The 21029-nt window shown below is 33.3% G+C and overlaps 1 non-coding gene and 1 pseudogene across 1 annotated transcript; both read left to right on the forward strand.

The window, feature by feature from the left end:
* The first annotated feature begins 902 nt into the window (after positions 1–902).
* LOC124971644 (nucleolar protein of 40 kDa-like) overlaps positions 903–21029 on the forward strand; it is a 198584-nt pseudogene continuing 178457 nt past the window's right edge.
* On the forward strand, positions 6624–6696 carry Trnas-aga (transfer RNA serine (anticodon AGA)). The gene has a single exon. It is a non-coding gene; the product is annotated as a tRNA-Ser (tRNA).

Consider the following 21029-nt stretch of genomic DNA (forward strand, 5'->3'; position numbering starts at 1 on the left):
CTGAAAAGTTGCCTTGAAAGTGTTGAGAGTTCAGGTGGAAAATCTGTGGCCTCTAATCATGAAGAGGAGGCTCTTTTGGTGAGGACATTGCATCTTTGGATAAATGGTTGAAACCATGAACCCTAGAAGTAGGTTTGCAGCATATTATTCCAAATATCAAATAAGACTCATTGTAACTTAGCAGTCACCTGTCCAGAGATCAAACCTAGTCCAAACATTCTTCAGCAAAGATCCAATGACAAGTCTACACTATGAAACTTCATGAAAATATCTCTCTTCAAAATATCCAGATTCCATATTGTGGAAGAAGGTTAGAGAAACTTCAAAAAACTTAAGAACATTTCCTGAGTTTTATCAAACACAAAGTGAATAATGTAGAGAAAATACTTTAATTAATTTCTCTGTCTCAGACTTATACTGTCGGGCTAGAAAATGATTTACTAGATCTCTTCTCACCATCCATCTCTGACCCTGCTATCCAATGAATGCAGGCCCATCAGAAAGATCAGACTGTTAATTTCTGGGGGAAGTAAAGAAGTTACATTTAATTTGCATACCTTGACATAGTGTGAATAAATTTTACACTCACAGTACACATTTATTTTCTTAAGGCCATCTTAACTCTGGGGTGAAAAATAGGTTTCCTGTCAAGAATCACCTGTAAGCAATTGGTAGTTACTGCTTGATGTATTGAACTAAGAAGGATTCTAAGGCTTCATCTCAGCTCAGAGGAAGTAGATGTCATGGTTAACAAGAGGTGTCCTGCTACAGAAATAGGATGAGATGTCTCTGACTGGGTTGGGCAATATGGGAACTGAGAAACCAGGAGCTGATGCTGAGACAGTAGAATTAGCTTTAGCAGAAGAGAAATGGAGGAGCCATAGAACATTAAGGATGATTCAGGAAGACCTGAGACCATGGAAAACTTGCCTGCTCTCTACACCATTTTCCAAGGAGAGGTTGCCATGGTGACAGACTATGGAGCCTTTATCAATATCCCAGGCTGTCGGAAGCAAGGTCTGGTCCATTGAACTCACACGTCATTCTGTCAGGTGGATAAGTCCTCTAAGATATTTGATGTCAGAGACAAAGTGTGGATGAAACTTATTGACCTAGAGATGAAAAGTGATAGAATAAAAGTATCCCAGTACTTGAAAGTTGACAAACAAAGGACTGGGAAAGACCTTGATCCCAAAAAATGTTGTCATAGAGGAAGAAGAGGGACAGAGGAGATCCTTCTAGGTTTACACTGGGCAAAAGATCACCCTTGAGACTGTCCTGAACACTACCTGTAAAAAAGTTTGGCTGTAAAGGCTGCTTTGAAAAAGATTGCTTTGTGCAAACATGTGGGACAAAATATTTTCTGATGCCTGATGAGGAAAAGGAGAAAGAAGAGACAAAGTCAGAAGAATTTGAGATGTCTGATCCTGGAAAGAAAGAAGAAAAAGAAAGAAACATAGAGACAGAAAGTCCTCTGACTCAGACAGCTTAGACTCTGAGAGTGATATCGGTAAAAGAGTAAGGCACACATCAAAAGATAGCAAGTTAGCCAGGCATGGTGGGGCACACCTGTAATACCATCAACTTGGGAGGCTAAAGCAGGAGGATGGCAAGTTCAAAACCAGCTTCAACTACTTAGTGAGGTCTCAAGCAATTTAGTGAGACCCTGTCTCAAAATAAAAAAAATAAAAAAGGCTGGTGATGTGGCTCAGTGGTTAAGTGCCCCTGGGTTCAATCCCCAGTACCAATAAATCAACAAATAATAATAAAAAGCAAGGAAGTAAAGAAGAAAAAGAAAAGAGAAGTGAAAGGAATGAGAGTAGAAAAGAGAGGAGGGGATAGCTGAGATAACAAGGAACCAGAAGATTTGTGCCTTGAAACTCTGACTCCTGAAAAGCCTACAGTGAGAAAACGGTTTCCCACAACATTGATTTCCATGTGAATGCAGCAAGCAGGTTTGGGATTTACAAGTCAACAGCAGCTGCCTGAATGAGTTTATTCCTTATTGCTCCTGATTGATCCCTTTGCAAGTGACCTCTGAGGCCCACCCATTCATTCACCCAGCTCCCTTCATTTAGCAGGAGGTCCTATTACCCTCCCCATCTTCCACTGCCAGAGCTGAATTCCTTCTTTGGAGTCCAGGCTAAAGACCCAAGTACTGCTGTTGAAGTGAGAGTCTGGTAGCACTTGAACAGTGGTTGGCACCTTACTGTTGGTCTGTCTTGAACCAGTTGATGGGTTAGTGTGTGCTGCATATATAAGATCAGACGAAGACTGGCAGCAGGAGGGAGAACATGGTAAGAAATGGTGCTCACTTTTTCCATTCCCCAGTATGGTTCTAATATGCTAGAAGTGGTAGCCAGTGGCTGCAGTCATAAAGCAGTCATTTGTAGTTTGAATTTTCATTTTAACAGACTATTGAACCAGACTTCTGAAGCTAAAAATAAAAAAAAAGATGAGATAATATCAGTACAGTTTCTAAGTACTGATACTGATTTATACGAACACGAGGCAGGAGATCTTCACATAGAAATTATTTCCTCAGCCCACATTAACATTTATTTCAGTTGCTATTAGGTTCCCAGATATGAAGGAAACACTGCATACTCTTCAGTCTTCTAGGACAAAGATATAACTTACTTTCAGAGTTAACTGTTCTTCTTTGAGAAAAATACTTTATTGGACATTATGGTCATCCTGGATTACTGAAGGACATTTTTTTCCCTTGCAGTAGTGTATCAATAAGGTAATCAAGGATTTTCATGAAAGATAAATAAATTTCCCATTATGGGTACCAAGACCGCTTCTTTTTTATTATTTTTTTTGTTCTGTATTTGTTTCTTTTCATGAAATTAACTGTTCCAGATGTGACCTATCTAATTTGATTTTAAAAATCCATGCAAAGAGCTTTAAAGCATCTTCATAAGTAGCAAATCTCTAGCTAAGGCCTGCTCAAAGAATGTTGCCTAATCAATTAATGGCTTTTGGTGGAAAATTTGCTCAGTGGAAGATGTTGGCTAAAAGGATACTTAAGGCAAACCAATCATACTCAATGTACTTGTAAAGACAGCTGTGCCTGCCTTACTGATTTTTTGAATGATTCTGAGGAAACTGTTTCATATTTATGTTCTTAATATCATAGTAATTTGCCCCAGGAGGTGACTTATTTAGAAATTGCTTAGAGATCTTGCAAGTTGTGGTATTTCTTCCTATGACTATAATTTATAAATAGGACCTAGCCAAGGTTATATATAATGCACTCTTTACTCAATTTGCAATTCCTGTTAAGTTTCTTAAATCAACAGGGTTTTAAAGAGCCTCTTCACACTAGAAAGAAAAGTATGCAAGAGAGAAAATGTGAAGAAATAGGGAAAACAAATATTTGACCTTTACAAAAGGAAAAAGAAAATGCAGGAAAACCATACAATAGTGTGACTCAAAAAATTATTTTTGATTCATCTAACATGCTCTCATTTTATTAGAGAAAAATAAATAAATAACATCATTTCTTACACATAGTAGGCAGTCAGTTCATTTAAAACATTCCCAGAAAACAGCACTACATAAATGAAATAGTCTCATTCTATTTATCTTGTACTTTGAAAATGAGTTTCACCATTCAGATATTTAAGCCAAAAATAACAATAACAACTTACACTATATTCCAGGACTTTATAATATACTATTATAATAAATATCATAGCTTAATAAATATATATAAATTTATAATATGTAAAAATAAATTTATGTTTAAATTTATAACATAAATTATAAATATATATTTTATAATGTATAAATAAATTTATAATATATACAATATATTTATAATATGTAAATATATATGTATGTATATGTAATAAACTATGATATTTATAATAAGAGAGTATTATAAAGTTCCTAGAAATATAGTGTATGCATATATATCATATCACTATGTCCTCTTTAAAAAGGGGTTATTTTCATCATCTCTGAGTTACAAACAGTTTCTTATACAAAGAAGCTACTCAGCAAATATTGTTGAATACATGATTGGTTATGAAAATGACTTCATTCTCCATTAAAAAGATCAAGGTTAAAGTTTCTACAATCATATATCCTTCTGCAATTATAAAAGATGAAAATAGAGCATCCATCCATTAAAAAAATGATTATCTACACATCAAGCATCATAATAATAATGCTTTTTATTTCCATCATTAAAATATATATAATTAGTTTTATGATTGCATATGTCCAATAAGCTGATTCCACTATTTAGAAAAACTTTCACTTTGTTATCATGTCATGAAAAAGATTCATACATGTTCTTTTCAGATCATTTCAATATCAAGTTAGAAATACAGTTAATGCTTTCTTTGAAATTGGAATATCTCAGTGCAGTGACTATCATCTTAATTTTATAAATGTTATAGTTTTGATCATAAAAACCTGCAAAATTATATAATACTACACAAGTAAGCTTATAATCATGTTATATGTCAGTAAATCAAACTGATATTCTATCACCTATATATGATAGTTAATTTTGGGAACTTAAATTCAAATTACATCATTTTAGTATTTTTCTGTATATCTGATTTCTCTAATCATTTGTTTTGTTCACATCATAGTATGGAATTTCAGTGATCCAGTTAGGTTGGTAAAGAAGCTACAGTACTTATTTTTCTAGTTATGAATAATTACATACATAGGCACAATAATTGCACAACTGTGCATCAGAAAAACCAGTAAATAAATATATATTATAACCACTTAAGAGATGGCCTTTGGCATAACTGTAACATAAAAGTGACTGAGGGTGTGTTATGATGGAGCGCCAATATAATTTAAGTGAAAAATGCCACATACAAAAACTGTAATATCTTTTAGCCTAGTCACAATTATTACTTTTAAGGAAATCCTTGTACAATTGAAAACATTATTTCTTAGGAGTCAATGGATGATGTGAAAGACACTTGGTAATATCAGCAAATGTTAGTCAATTTTGACTGACAATCAAAATATACAAAGAAAACTATTATTTGAAAGCATGGAAATACATTTACATTCAAGATGTTATAATAAAAGCTGCCCTACCTGCCAATTTTCGTCTTAGAACTGAGAGAAACTGATGCAATCATAACCATGAACATTTCATAGTCATGCAAAGCTGGGAAATAATAATTTCAGAAAAAATGTTGTATTCTTGGCTTGAGATTAAAACATTATACATATTGGCAGGGATGGATAGTTAGAAGGGTAAATTAAATAATTTCATCTTATTACTTTGTAAATTAAAAAATCTTTATTGTATGTTAATATAATCTTAAAAAATGTCTATACATACCATAAAAGGTGATGTGAAAACTATGAATTAATCCATATTATGTGTATAGACACTTATAATTACATTTGACTTTTATGTAGCTCCAAGCTGAAATTGTAAGATGTTTTTCATATTGGCCAATTCATGCTCATAATTTCCCTGTATTATTTTCCAGGAGGTTTTCTCTGTTGAAAGTCAATGTATAATAATTTCCTTTGCTTTGGATTCCTTGGCTTTTATGCAGACTTTATACTACTTGTTCATAATTTAGAGATCCTTTTAATTGCATCAGAACTTCCACAGATAGTTTATAAGAGGCCCATGAGCAGTCTGATATATTTCTATAAAATAGTGGCTAAATGAATCCTTAATGAATAAACATTAATACCCCTAAAGAGCATACAATTGTTATAATCTGCCTTTAATGAAAAATAAATTCTGACTTTCAAAGAAATCCACACATTATTTATATCAATGTAAAGAAAATACAATTAGAACTGAAGAAATCTTTTTATTCCAACAATTATGATTTCATAAAAATTTGGTTTATTTTTTATTTAGTACCATATTTAGTTTATCAAATGTTTGAGCCATTCTCAAAGTCAAATCCAATAATGAAATAATGAGGTGTACTTTATCTTTAATAAATATAGATTTATATTAGCAAAATGATCCAAAATGGCTTTAATAATTATATGCATATATATTTTTGGTTTTTTGTTTGTTTGTGGTACCAGCGATTGAACCATTGAACCCAGGGACACTCTATCACTAAGCTATATCCTCTGCCCTTTTGGTTTTTAATTTTGAGACAGGGGCTGGCTATGTAGCTGAAACTGGCCTTGAAGTAGTGATCCTCCTGTCTCAGCCTCTCAAGCTGCTGGTATTACAGGTGTGTGTCACTGTGTCCAGATTTAATAATTATATATTAATGAAAAAGTCAATTCATTTGTATTCCATTGTTCTGCATGGTTTTATGACAAAATTTTCACAATACTTAGTCTGAAGAAATACTAAACCTCAGTGTCAAAATTGTTAGATAAACAGTGTGTAATGAAAGATGTAGATTATGTAAGGTCTATTATATTTACTAGCAGCAAAATCATGTCCTTAGATAGAATTTATCAATTAGTAGAACAAGTTGTTAATGAAGACAAATTTGGAGGTGGGGGAGGTTCAAAATGGTTCTGATAATTATTTAAAAATATACAAGTCATTTCCTTCCAATTTTCTTGAAAAGAGTCATGAAGGAAACAGATAAAAAGTATATTGAAAGCACACTGTAGTCTCTTGTCAGTATTAATTATAAGTTAGGGGCTGGGGTTGTGGCTCAGTGGTAGAGCACTTGCCTAGAATGCATGAGGCCCTGGGTTCAATCCTCAGCACCTTATAAAAATAAAAAAAAGGTATTGTGTCCACCTACAATTAAAACAAAATATTTCTAAACAAATTTGTAAGTTAGTGGCATCAAAAGAAATATGCAGCAATTGGGGGTGAAGACAGCTCTAGAATTGATAAAAACATCTTTCTTGAGGTACACAAAACATTCTTCCATTCTTGTAAAAACTGTCAGAATTTTGTAGCTGTGCTTATTTACATCAATTTCACTTTGACTCATAATTCTTTATAGGTAAATTTGGCATCTTCCAGCAAGAATAAGAACATGAATGATCCCCATGTTCTCTAAAGTTTTTACCTTTTCCCATCAAGATACTTGAAATACTTTAAAAAAATGTTTTTCAAATGATTGATTTTATCAAACAAGTCTCAGTTGGCTTGCAACTTTCTTGACTCCTCAGTTCATCACCATTCAACATACTCTTTATATTATCAGATCCTCTCACTATGATTAAATGATCAAAAACAATGACAACCATAAAAACATAAATTGCAAAACTTCAGTGCCCTTTAGTGTTTTGCAATGCATATTTTCTAGGATAAGTGAATATATGTGAAGTTGTAAATCTATAAAAATTGTTTATGAGGTGTTGCTGCAAAAATCAAATTATAAATCACAACTTGTGTATGTAATGACAAATTTCTACTAAGGTTTTTATTTGTTTTGATTTGGCTTTTGGTTTATATTTTGAAAAAGACAAAAAGGTTTTTTTTTTCTTTTTTAGAGGTTTGCTTTTCTTTCAGGAAAGTATTAACAAATAACTGAGAATGATGAATGTCCAATAATTGACAATAAAATGGAAAGTGTTCAAGTGCTTAGTAGGCAACTGACACCACCAGATAAATTATAGTCGAGGGGAATGGAATAAGATCCTGGAAGGAAGAGGATAAGTCCTATTTAGAAATTTGCTGTGCAATGTGATAACAGGACTCATGTGGGTATTGAACACTTACAATGTGGCTAATCCAAATTAAGTTATATTGTCAGAGTGGCACAGTGGGTTTCAAAGACTCAGTATGAAAAAAATGTAAAATGTGTCATGCTAGACACTTAATAGGTTATTATAGATACTGCACATTGTTCACTCAATAAACATTCTCCCCTTTCTCTATAATAATAAAAACATAGCTGAGCGCTTGAATACAATGCTAAAGATTACATTTCCCAGCTTTCTTTGTAGCTCAATGTTATGCAGCCAATGAGATGTAAGTAGAAGTGGCATATACAACTCCTTTAAAAGGATGTTAAAATAACTTCCTATCCCTGCCTCTTCCTGCTGTTAGGAATCTAAATTACTAACAGTCATGTGAGTTGGGTAGTCATCTTCAGCTACAAGATGGATGTTGTATTGTTATAGTGGCAGAGCAAGATGACAGAATGTGCCTGACTACTGAAATCTATGGAATTATCATGTCAGGTTTAGAGCACTTCTGTTAGAATTGTGGATCTGTGAGAAGATTTATTTTGGATAGTTCCCAGGAGTACTGGTGTTTAATAGAGTATGTATATATTAAAATTGTCTAGAAAATGTCACCCTTTTTCTCTAAAATGACTTCATTCATTTACATTTCTTTTAGTCAGTACTTTAGGGTCATAGTAGATGTGAGAACCCATTGCAATCAATGGTAATAATCCAGTTTACATGTTGTTTTTGTCAGCTTTTTTTGCTGCTGTGTCTAAAAGACCCAAACAAAATAATTATAGAAGAGAAAGGGTTTAATGGGGGCTCACGGTTTCATGGGTCTCAGTTGATGGACAGCAGGCTCCATTCCTCAGGGCTTAAGATGAGACAGGACATCATGGTGGAAGAATGTGGTGGACGGAAATGACTCACATGATGATCAGGAAGGAGAGAGAGAGAGAGACTCCACTGCCAGATACTAAATATACACTCAAAGCCACACCCCCAATGCCTACCTCCTCCAGCCACTCCCACTCACCTTTAGTTACCACTCAATTAATCCCTAGCAGGGGATTAATTCACCAAGTTTGGACTCTCACAACCCAATCATTTCCCCTCTGAACCTTCTTGCATTGTCTGACACATGAGCTTTTGGGGACACCTCTCATCCAAACCATAACAAATATTGAGATCTTAAAAGGGGAATATCATATAAGCTCCATGAGGGAAGAAATGGTATCAGTTTTGCCCTCCATTGTTGGGGTCTTTAGCCCCCTTGCTCTTCTCGACCAGCAACAAGGGAAGGGAGCACTCCCCAACAAGGCCAGACCAGGAAAGGTAGGGCCGACTGACTGCCGCACCCAGCCCTCCGGGTGGAGGACAATCAGACCCGTCAGGGAGACCAGTCACAGCAGGAACTCCTTTCTTTATTGAGGAAGTCACAGGGCTACGAGCTGACCACGTTCGCGGAACTGTTGTTAACCAATCCCTGATGGTGGTCCAGTTTATCGCCATTAACTTTTGAAACCACCTTTGAGGCCTTGATCTTGCTCACTCGCCAGGGAGTAAGGAGTCAGCCTGAGATAGTTAACGTGTCATTAGTCCCAACACTCCATTGTCCACCCAGTGTCTGGAATTTAATTATAGCTCTATAAAACTTAGTTGAGAAAATATGAGCGAAAACATAGATCTACAAAATAAACTTATATACTCACCAAAAAAATGACATCATGTGGACTCAAATCACAATTTTTAAGAAAAGCCTGATGTGATGCACATTTCTTCTTTAAACACTTGTCTCTCAGACCTTTGCCTTGCTTGCTCTTTCATTCATGTCTGTGCTCAAATGTGTCCTTTTCAAGGAAGACATTTCTGAGCATACTATCTCAAAGAGCACCTCCTTCAATCATCATACTAAATTTGGTTTCTTTGTTGCATTTTTTACATATATTAAAATGACCTAATTTTTGGGAGCTAGAATATTAGATAAATAAATGAAGAGGTAGATAGATTTCATATACTTCATAACTTTTGGGATCTCTATATTATATGATATATATTTATAATTTATGCCTATGATGCATAAATGCATATGCATTCCCATTCAGAGGTAAATTCCATAAAGATAAGCATTATTTCCTCATTTCTTGCAACATTACAGTACCTGATGCAGAGTAGGTACACATTATGTTTGCAAAATGAATGAACAAATCATTCTTTAATCAATCAATCACCATAAACATGTATTGAACTATGCAAGGCAACATAGAAAAACTAAGTATCAGGCAAATTTGTGGTTATAGCCTTAAAAATCAGAAAAGACAATACATACAAAAAGCTAACTAATAATATCAGGCAATTTGAGGAAACTAAGAACTGACTATAGGAACTCCGAGCTTCAAAAAAACACATGTAGGTTTCACTGAGAAAATGAAACCTGAGTTAGCACTTAAATGGGCAAGGTGGAGTTTGGGTTCTCTGGAAAAAATAACCTGTGTGAGCAAATAAGAACTGTAAAGAAATTATATCCTCAAATCTGTGTATTGTTTTCCAGTTTTAATAACACTTTGACACATATTTTAACATTTAATTTTCACAGTAATTTTTAAGGTTGCAGAGAAAATAATATCCAAATTATACTTTTAAGGAAACTGAGGCACCATTAGTAATTTGTTTAAGGCTACGTAGTGAGAGTTAATGCAGAATTCATGTTTTCTAGTTCTCAATCTAGGATCTTGCTCTCAATACCAGGTATCAAAGGTCAGAGCTATTACACAGCTGGAGTCTTGTCTCCAAATACATTTATTAGGTGCTTCTCCTGGACATGTTTGGATAACTCTGGCTGATTGTGTTTATACTACCTGTGTTTATGTTTGTCTAATCTCCCCATTAGATTAAACACCTTCACATGGGTGGAGTTATGACCTCTATTTCCTTTGTAATTTTCACAGAACAAAGTAAAACTGAGAGGTGTTGATTGGCCTATCTTTATTGTAAAGCAATATCATGAGAAAGGAAAAAAATAAATTCTAATAAAATACATTAAAATTAAATTATTTGTATATTATTCAAACTATAGAGTTGTATACACACAGAAACACATAGTATACATAATTTCTTCAAGAGGATAGTATTGTCAACTTCCAGTTTATGCTCAGATTATTAAGTATGTCTACTTATACATTTTCTTTATATTTTTTGTTCTATTTAGTTATACATGACAGCAAAATGTATTTCAATTCATTGTACACAAATGAAGTACAACTTTTCATTTATCTGGTTGTATACAATGTGCTCTCACACCAATTGTGCAATCATACATGTATGTAGGGTAATGATGACTGTCACGTTCTGTCATCTTTCCCAACCGCTGCCCCCTTCCTTCCCCACAATCCAAAGTTCCTCCATTCTTCCCCTACCCTGCCGTGTTATGTATCAGCATCCACTTATCAGAGAAAATATTTGTGCTTGGTTTTTGGATTGACTTATCTCATTTAGCATGATATTCTCTAACTCCATCCATTTACCTGCAAATGCCATAATTTTATTCTTATTTATGGCTGAATAATATTCCATCATATATATATATATATCACAATTTCATTATACATTCATCTGTTGAAGGGCATCTAGGTTGGTTCCGCAACATAGCTATTGTGAATTGAGCAGCTATGTGGCCGCATCACTGTAGTATGCTGATTTTATGTCCTTTGGGTATATGCCAATGAGTGGGATAGCTAAGTCCAGTGGTGGTTCCATTCCAAGTTTTCTGAGGAAACTCCATAATGCTTTCCAGAGTGTTTGCATCAATTTGCAGTCCCCACCAGCAATGTATGAGTGTACATTTTCCCCACATTCTTGCCAAACATTTATTGTTATTACTTTAGTTTATAAAATATTACAAATGAAATGTGAGTGCCCCATATGTGCCAGGAAAATGCTCTGCCAGTGAGCTAAAGCCCTTGCTCCTTATATATTATCTTAATCAGAATAAAGACTATTGAGAAACTCACATTTCATTTGTAGTTAATAAACTAAAGTAGAATATACTATTTTTAATTTTACTAAACAGACACTAGACTACTTAACTATTTGTCTTCATTAATAGGAAATATGTTAGAAAAGCAGGAACGTAATGACTTGCCTTTATTGTTACTGAAGAGACCTCTAAATGTTAGTAAGAGACCTGACCCTAATTTTCACACTTGATTTTATTTTATTTATTTATTTATTTTATTATTATTGTAAACAAATGGGATACATGTTGTTTCTCTATTAGTACATGGAGTCAAGGCATACCATTTGTGTAATCACACGTTTAAATAGGGCTATAATGTTTGATTCACTACTTTTTCCCTCCCCCCCACCCTTCCCACCCCTCTTTTGCCTCTATACAGTCCTTCTTTGTTCATTCTTACCACACTCCTTATCCCTAACCCTAAACCTAACCCTAAACCTAATGCTAACCCCTCCCAACCCCCATTATATGTCCTCATCCGCTTTTCAGCAAGATCATTCGTCCTTTAGTTTTTTGAGATTGGCTTATCTCACTTAGCATGATATTCTCCAATTTCATCCATTTGCCTGCAAATGCCATAATTTTATCATTCTTCATTGCGGAGTAATATTCCATTGTACATATATGCCACAGTTTCTTTATCCATTCATCAACTGAAGGGCATCTAGGTTGGTTCCACAATCTGGCTATGGTGAATTGGGCAGCAATGAACATTGATGTGGCTGTATCTCTGTAGTATGCTGATTTTAAGTCCTTTGGGTATAGGCCAAGGAGTGGGATAGCTGGGTCAAATGGTGTTTCCATTCCAAGCTTTCCGAGGAATCTCCACACTGCTTTCCAGAGTGGCTGCACTAATTTGCAACCCCACCAGCAATGTATGAGTGTTTCTTTTTCACAACATCCTCGCCAACAACTATTGTTGCTTGTATTCTTGATAATCGCCATTCTAATTGGGGTGAGATGAAATCTTAGGGTAGTTTTGATTTGCATTTCCCTATACTAGGGATGTTGAACATTTTTTCATATATCTGTTGATTGCTTGTACATCTTCTTCTCTGAAGTGTCTGTTCATTTCCTTAACCCATTTGTTGATTGGATTATTTGTATTCTTGGTGTAGAGTTTTTTGAGTTCTTTATAGATTCTGGAGATTAGTGCTCTATCTGAAGTATGGTTGGCAAAGATATTCTCCCACTCTGAAGGCTCTTTCTTCACATTGCTGATAGTTTCCTTTGCTGAGAGAAAGCTTTTTAGTTTGAATCTATCCCAGTTGTTGATTCTTGCTTTTATTTCTTGTGCTATGGGAGTCCTGTTAAGGAAGTCTGATCCTAAGCCAACAAGTTGAAGATTTGGAACTACTTTTTCTTCTATAAGATGCAGGGTCTCTGGTCTGATTCCGAGGTCCTTGATCCATTTTGAGTTGAGTTTTGTGTAGGGTGAGAGATAGGGGTTTAATTTCATTCTACTGCATATGGTCTTCCAGTTTTCCCAGCACCATTTGTTGAAGAGGCTATCTTTTCTCCATTGCATATTTTTGGATCCTTTGTCTAGTATGAGAAAATTGTATTTATTTGGTTTTGTGTCCATGTCCTCTATTCTGTACCATTGATCTACCTGTCTATTTTGGTACCAATACCATGCCGTTTTTGTTACTATTGCTTTGTAGTACAGTTGAAGATCTGGTATTGCAATACCCTCTGTTTCGTTCTTGCTACTTAGGATTGCTTTAGCTATTCTAGGTTTTTTATTCTTCCAGATGAATTTCAAAATTGCTTGCTCTCTTTCTGCAAGGTACATCATTGGGATTTTAATTGGAATTGCATTGAATCTGTATAGCACTTTAGGTAGTATGGCCATTTTGACAATATTAATTCTTTCTATCCAGGAACATGGGAGATCTTTCCATCTTCTAAGGTTTTCTTTAATTTCTTTCTTTAGTGTTCTGTAGTTCTCATTGTAGAGATCTTTCACCTCTTTTGTGAGATTGATTCCCAAGTATTTTATTTTTTTCAATGCTATTGTGAATGGGGTAGTTTTCCTAATTTCTCTTTGAAGATTCATCACTTATGTATAAAAATGCATTGGATTTATGAGCATTGATCTTGTAACCTGCTACTTTACTGAATTCACTTATGAGATCTAAAAGTTTTCTGGTGGAATTTCCTGGTTCCTCTAAATATATAATCATGTCATCAGTGAACAGGGATAGTTTGAGTTCTTCTTTCCTATTCGTATCCCTTTAATTTCTTTGGTTGTCTGATTGCTCTGGCTAGAGTTTCAAGGACGATGTTGAATAGAAGTGGTGAAAGAGGGCATCCCTGCCTTGTTCCAGTTTTTTAGGGGGAACGCTTTCAGTTTTTCACCATTTAGAATGATATTAGCCATGGGCTTAGCGTAGATGGCCTTTATAATGTTAAGGAATGTTCCCACTATCCCATTTTTTTCTAGTGTTTTGAGCATGAAGGGATGCTATATTTTATCGAATGCTTTTTCTGCATCTATTGAAATATTCATGTGATTCTTAACTTTAAGTCTGTTGATATGGTGAATGACATTTATTGATTTCCGAATGTTGAACCAACCTTGCATCCCTGGGATAAAACCCACTTGATCGTGGTGCACTATCTTTTTAATATATATTTGTATGCGATTTGCTAAAATTTTGTTGAGAATTTTTGCGTCGATGTTCATTAAGGATATTGGACTGAAATTTTCTTTCCTCGATGTGTCTCTGTCTGGTATCAGGGTGATATTGGCTTCATAGAACGAGTTTGGGAGGGTTCCCTCCTCTTCTATTTCATGGAATACTTTGAGGAGTATTGGAATGAGCTCTTCTTTAAAGGTTTTGTAGAACTCGGCTGAGAACCCATCTAGTCCCGGACTTTTCTTTGTTGGTAGGCTTTTGATGACCTCTTCTATTTCATTGCTTGAAATTGGTTTATTTAAGTTGTGTATGTCCTCCTCGTTCAGTTTAGGTAATTCATATGTCTCTAGAAATTTGTTGATGTATTCAAGGTTTTCTGTTTTGTTGGAGTATAGATTTTTCAAATAGCTTCTAATTATGTTTTGTATTTCAGTCGTGTCTGTTGTGATGTTTCCCACACTTGATTTTAAAACAAAGAAAAAAATCCAAGTATTTCTATTTCATTCCATGTCCAGAAAACTTCTATTTATCCTTTTATTCCTTTTCACAGATTAGTGCCATAAATTATTCCTATATCTTGGATGTTGTAATAAGGGTTGGGTTATATTATGTAATATTTTAAAATCATGAATAAAATAAAATTGAAATATGATTTAAAAGTAACATAAAATATAAACCACAAATGGCTAGAGCTGAAGCATTAATATTTGACTATGCATTTGTCAACTCCTACTCTAAAATAGTTTTCAAAGCTTTCATTAGGAAAAAATATATCTATAGTTATTGCTCAAAAACTGGAAATTATGTTCACATTAGGTTTTTCCTTTGATTTTTTTGGGGGGGAAATTTTAGGCACAAAGAGTTAAGGTATTTTTAACATACTCTCATCATCAATGTATACAAGACAAGTCTCTTATTTATTTCCCTTATTTATTTCTGACCTCTATTCCCATTTCTTCTATAGTTTCTTACTCTAATATGTTTAGTATATAACTTTGAGTGTGTGTATAATTTTCTAATACATTGGCATTGTTTGGTATTTGTGTTTAATATGCCTAAAAGGCAGCATGTTATACAGCTCCTTTTATATCTTATTTTTTAACTCAACCTCTCTATTAGTCAGCTTCATTATTGTAATAAAATACCTGATGTAATTAACTGGTAAAGAGAAAAGGATTTTTTGGCTCACAGGTTTGGAGATTCCAGTCCAGGATCAATTGGCATCATAATTTTGGACCTGTGGTAAGGCAGCACAAAATGGACAGAGTGTATGGTAGAGCAAAAACACTCTGTATGCCCAGGAAGCAAAGGGAGGAAAAAGAAGGTGACAGGACCTCACAGTTTCCTTTGAGGGCACACTCTAATGACCTAGGACCTCACAGTAGGCCCCTTCTAAAGGTCTGTAGAACCTCACAATAGTTCAACCCTCAGAATCAAACCTCTAAAAGAAGAAACTCTGGGGGACATTTATCCAAACCAAAATGACAGTCCTTCCAAATGTTGTAAGATATATTTTATTCTTTTATTTTTAAACATTTCTATTATTTTTAGATCATTTTTGATATTTTATTATTGTTAGTATTTTACTGTTACAAATAATAGAAATGTGTTTTCAATTTTGAATGAATTTGAGTGAATGCTCATATGCCTACCACCAAGATTGTATATACCAGCAATATTTTATTATAGTTGGTTTATCACATATGTATTCATTTTTTCAAATTTTACACATTCATGAATGTCTATTATTCATTTAGTTTACTTTTGTAATACTTCAAAATAACCTACAGATACCAGTGCATTTTAAATATTTGTGAATGGATATCAGGTAAGTTTATATATTTATTAACAGTGTTTTCTGTTTAAAATGTGCAAAAATGAAATGCACAAATTTTGTATATTTGTTAAAAAATTAATAAATATGTGTGAACTAACCCTACTCAAAATATGGAACATTGCCACTAACCCCAAATTTCACCTCAAGTCACCTGCATAAAATTATCTACTCTTTGCCCCCAAACTATAATTGTTTGTATTTTTTTCAAATATAAATTTATTTTGCCTGTTTAAAACTTCAAGTACATTAGTTCACATAGTGTGTAGTCTGTATTAAGTCCTTGTTCACTTAGAATTTTGTGTCTTTTTAAATTGTTTGAGTCTTTAATATTTTATTTGACACACACCCATTGTCTTGAAAATATTTATTGTTTTGTTCTATTTTTGTTTTTGTTTTGTCGTGATGAGGATGGAACTCAGAGCCTCGTGCAATATAGGCAAGCACTCTATCACTGAGCTACATGCTCCAGCACTGCGTAATAGTGTGGAAGACAATCATCCAATGGGCACTGGATGCTGTTATAGTGTCCCTGTATGTTTGTAGGATACTTATCTGCTTCAACATCTTTTTTTGTAGCTCTTTTCTTTTTTTAAAAAATTATTTATTAATTTTTTAAAGACTGCAATTTGATTCATTGTACACAAATGGGGTACATCTTTTTGTTTCTAAGGTTGTACACCATGTAGATTCATACCATTCGTGTAATCATACATGTACATAGGGTAATTATGTCTGTCTCATTCCACCATTTTTCATACCCCCCTCCCTCTCATTTCCTTCAACATCTTTTTGGCCCCACTTTCCCAATGGAGAGCAACCACATTATATCCAAATATCTCCACAGCCAACAATGCTGAGCTAAATATCATGTGATATGCATGCACCCCTAATGAACATATATAAGGGTATCTTACAGTAAACACGTAACTTAATAATGAGTTTACCTTCTGATAAATACATTATTAGGCAATTTGAACATAACAGTGTACCTAGACAAACCTTGATGGTATAGGTCAGCCACTCAACTGCTTGATGCAGTCAGGAAAAGTATGGTAAATCTGTGATATAAGGCTGCTTCAGGCATAAGATGGCATAGTTTTACTGTAATCGTTTTCCTTTTTAAATGTTTTTATTAGTGCATTATAATTATATGTAATATTGGGGTTCGTTTGTTTATACCTTTTCCTGTCAATGAACACCTTAAAATTTTCTACTTTTGGGCTATTATGAATAAACATGTGAAAAATGGAGAAAATGGAGTGTGCAGCTTGAGGATAGAAGTGGGTACAGAGAGGATCCCAATTTGTTTTCCTCTACGGCACTTGCTTTCTATGTTCTAAAAATCATTGTCTAATCCCAGTCACAAAAATATTCTTATATATATTCTCTAAAATTTCATGGTTTTTCACTACTTATATTTATAGAATTCATTTTGTATTAATGTTATTGTTGTTTGTAATATTAATTGGTATGAAGTTGAATTTGAAGTTCATATTTTTTCTATGTGCATGCCTGGTTATTTCAGTTTTATTGGCTATAAAATTTTGCTTTGTCTGGCTGAATTGCTTTGATGCCTTTGGCAAAAATCAAATATGTGGGTTTATTTCTGAGTTTTCTATTCTATTCTATTCTATTCTATTCTATTCTATTCTATTCTATTCTATTCTATTCTATTCTAGTAATCCATTTATTGATCTGTATGTCAAAACCACAATACTTTGAATACTGTAGCAGCTTTGCACTAAATCTTTAAATGAGAACTATATACTCCAACTTTATTCTGCTCTTCAATATTGTTTTAGATTTGCATTTCCATATAAAATTTAGAATCGACTTGTTACTTCCTGCAAATAACTTCCTCAGATTTAATCGAGATTGCATTGAATCTCTAGGTAAATTTGGAGAGAATTGTTAACACCATTGGTTCTCAAATCCAAAAATAGGTAATATCACTCTACTTATACCTTTTAAATTTTATTTCAGCAACATTTTGTTAGTTTTTAATGCTTTAATCTTTCACATTTTGTTATATTTCTCTCTTTTAAGTATTCTGATGGCATTGTATATGGAATTACTTTTTTTCAATATCATTTTGCAAATGATTGATACTAATAAAATAAAATTTTTATTTGAATATCAAGCTTCTTTCCCTCAAATTTGCTAAATACACAATTATTTTTAGTGTCTATTTTAGAGACTTCATAGAATTGCTTACATAAACATTAGGCAAATAGATACAGGTTTTCATAATTCCCCTAATCAAGCTCCAGAAATTATCCTGCATTTTGTTAGTCTTTCTTTCTTTTTTTTTTTTTTTTTAGGTACTGGGGATTGAACCCAGAGGCGTTTTATCACTGAGTCACATCACCAGTCCTTTATATTTTTTTATTTTGAGACAGCATCTCTCTAAGTTGCTTAGGGCCTCACTAATTTGCAGAGGCTGCCTTTGATCTTGCCTGCTATGTCTCTGGAATTACAGGCATGTGCCACCGTACCCAGTGAGAGCTTTTATTTTAAAGAGTTGTTGACTTTGTTCAAACAGTTAATCAGCATCTATAGAGCATCTGTATTGTCCTTTTTATTGTATTAATATGGTGAGTTGCATTAATTTGTTTTTTAAATATAAAATAACTATTTGTTGAATAAATGCATCTTAGTTATGAGGGTATCATTTTTATATATTGCTGGAATAAATTTGTTACTACTTAAGTACATTTGCATCTATATTTATGAGAAATATTTAGTATTCTTTTTCAATTGTTTTTATTAATGCCTTTGTTCCTGTATCTGGTATTAACCATTTTCTGAACTTAATAAAAAATTCAGTTTCATTAATAGATATATAGCTATTAAGATATTTGGCTTCATCTGCATAAACTGTAATATATGGATTATATCAAATAATCAGTGTACCAGAATTTTCACTGTCATAAATGCACTGTCATAATGTTGATAATAGCACATCTAATTTTCCTTTTAATATATTTAGTGATGTTGTCTCTTATATCCAGATATTGGCAATTTAGTTTCTTTTTTCGTGAGCAATCTTGCTTTGGGTTTATCAGTTTTTTGATACTTCCAAAGAAAACTTTGGGATTTACAATTCTTTTTATTTGCTGTTTTATGTTTTATAATCTACATTTAATTTATATCTACTTCTATTTTATTGCTACATTTGTTTTTCATTATTTTATTGTTGACACTCCAGCTATCTTTCTCTTTTTGCTTCTTAGTCATGTGGTGCATGGTTTTCCTCTGACACATGTAATATAACACCTTGCCTCTGGATCCAAGCAATGGTGTCAGTCAGTCTTTGAGATCTCCAAAACAGTGAGCTGAAATAAGCCATTTTCTACTTAATTAAATTATTTCAGATATTTGTTTTAGTAACAGAAAACTGTCTAACACGTCCATTTAATTTAGTAGTATATTTTATATTTAAAGTGTTCCCTTGTAAAAAAAACCCTATAATTTGGTCTTATTAATTGTAATCAAATTGACAGTTTCTGCCTTATAATTGGATTATTTAATCCATTAAATGTTAATAAAATATGAAAGTTAAATTAAATATACCATTTTATGAGTTTTGTGTTTATCCTCTTTTAAAAATTCATTTCTTAAGAATGGAGGAACTTTGGATTATGTAAAAGGAGATGAGAGGGAGGGGTTATGAAAAATAGTGAACTGAGACAGACATCATTACCCTATGTACATGTATGATAACATGAATGGTATGAATCTACATTGTGTACAACCATAGAAGCAAAATGATGAACCCACTTTGTGTACAATGAATCAAAATTCAGTCCATAAAAATTAAAATAAATAAATAAATAAAATCCATTTCTTATTACAAAATTTCCTCCAATCATCCAAATCACCTAATCATTAGATAATATGCATACATGATAGAATATTATTCATCCTTAAGGAAAATTGAAATCACATAATTTGTAGCAAAATGAATTGGAGGATCTTAAGTGAATAAGTCAAACACAGAAAGACAAGTGATAAATGGACTTTTTCCTATGTGGAAGTTAAAAAAGATGACCTGGAGGTAAAATAGTGATTATCAGATGTTGAAAAGAGTGGAGAAAAGAGTGTGGGTAAATGGGGACTGGATTTGATTAATGTACATTATATGCATGTGTTGAAATATCACACCAAACCCAAATAATTTGTACAAATACCATGCTAATCAAAAATAAAATATGTTCAAAAATCTAATTTAACTCATCTATTGGCTTTTAGATACACTTTACCTTATCTTTTAGTGATTATTCTATGGATTAAAATGCACATCTGGAATTAGTTGAGGTCTTAGATTTAATATCATGCCACTTTGTACAGAATGAAGAATATTGCAAACTATGGACTTATTTCCACTCTTTAATAATTCGGAGTTTAATGTTTTATCTCTTGCATATGTTACAAACCTCTATAATACATTAGTATTAATGTTTGCCTAATGTGTTTCTTTAAAAAGCTAAGAGGAAACAATAGACCTCTAGATGTTTTAAAAAATTGTTACTTGGTTCTTTTTAGTTATGTATAGCATTAGGTTTCATTTTGACATAATTTATATAAGCATGGAATATAATTTTTTCTAATTCATTCCCCAGTACTTTCTTTTTTTCCTTCCCTCCTCCCTCCCCCTGTTCCCTTTCCTTTATTCTACTGATCTTTCTGCTATTGACTTAGAGATTTTTTTTTCATTGGTGTCTTGTGGATGTACACGATGGTGAGATTCACTGTGGTATATTCATATGTATATGTAGGAAAGTTAGGTCAGATTCATTCCACTGTCTTTCCCTTTCCCATCTCTCCTCCATTCCCTTCTTTCCCCTTTGTCTACTCCACTGATCTCTCCTCTTTCATTTTTTTTTATTGTAAACAAATGGGATACATGTTGTTTCTCTATTTGTAC

The sequence above is a fragment of the Sciurus carolinensis genome, chromosome X (assembly GCF_902686445.1).
Source record: "Sciurus carolinensis chromosome X, mSciCar1.2, whole genome shotgun sequence".
Taxonomy (NCBI): Eukaryota; Metazoa; Chordata; class Mammalia; order Rodentia; family Sciuridae; genus Sciurus; species Sciurus carolinensis.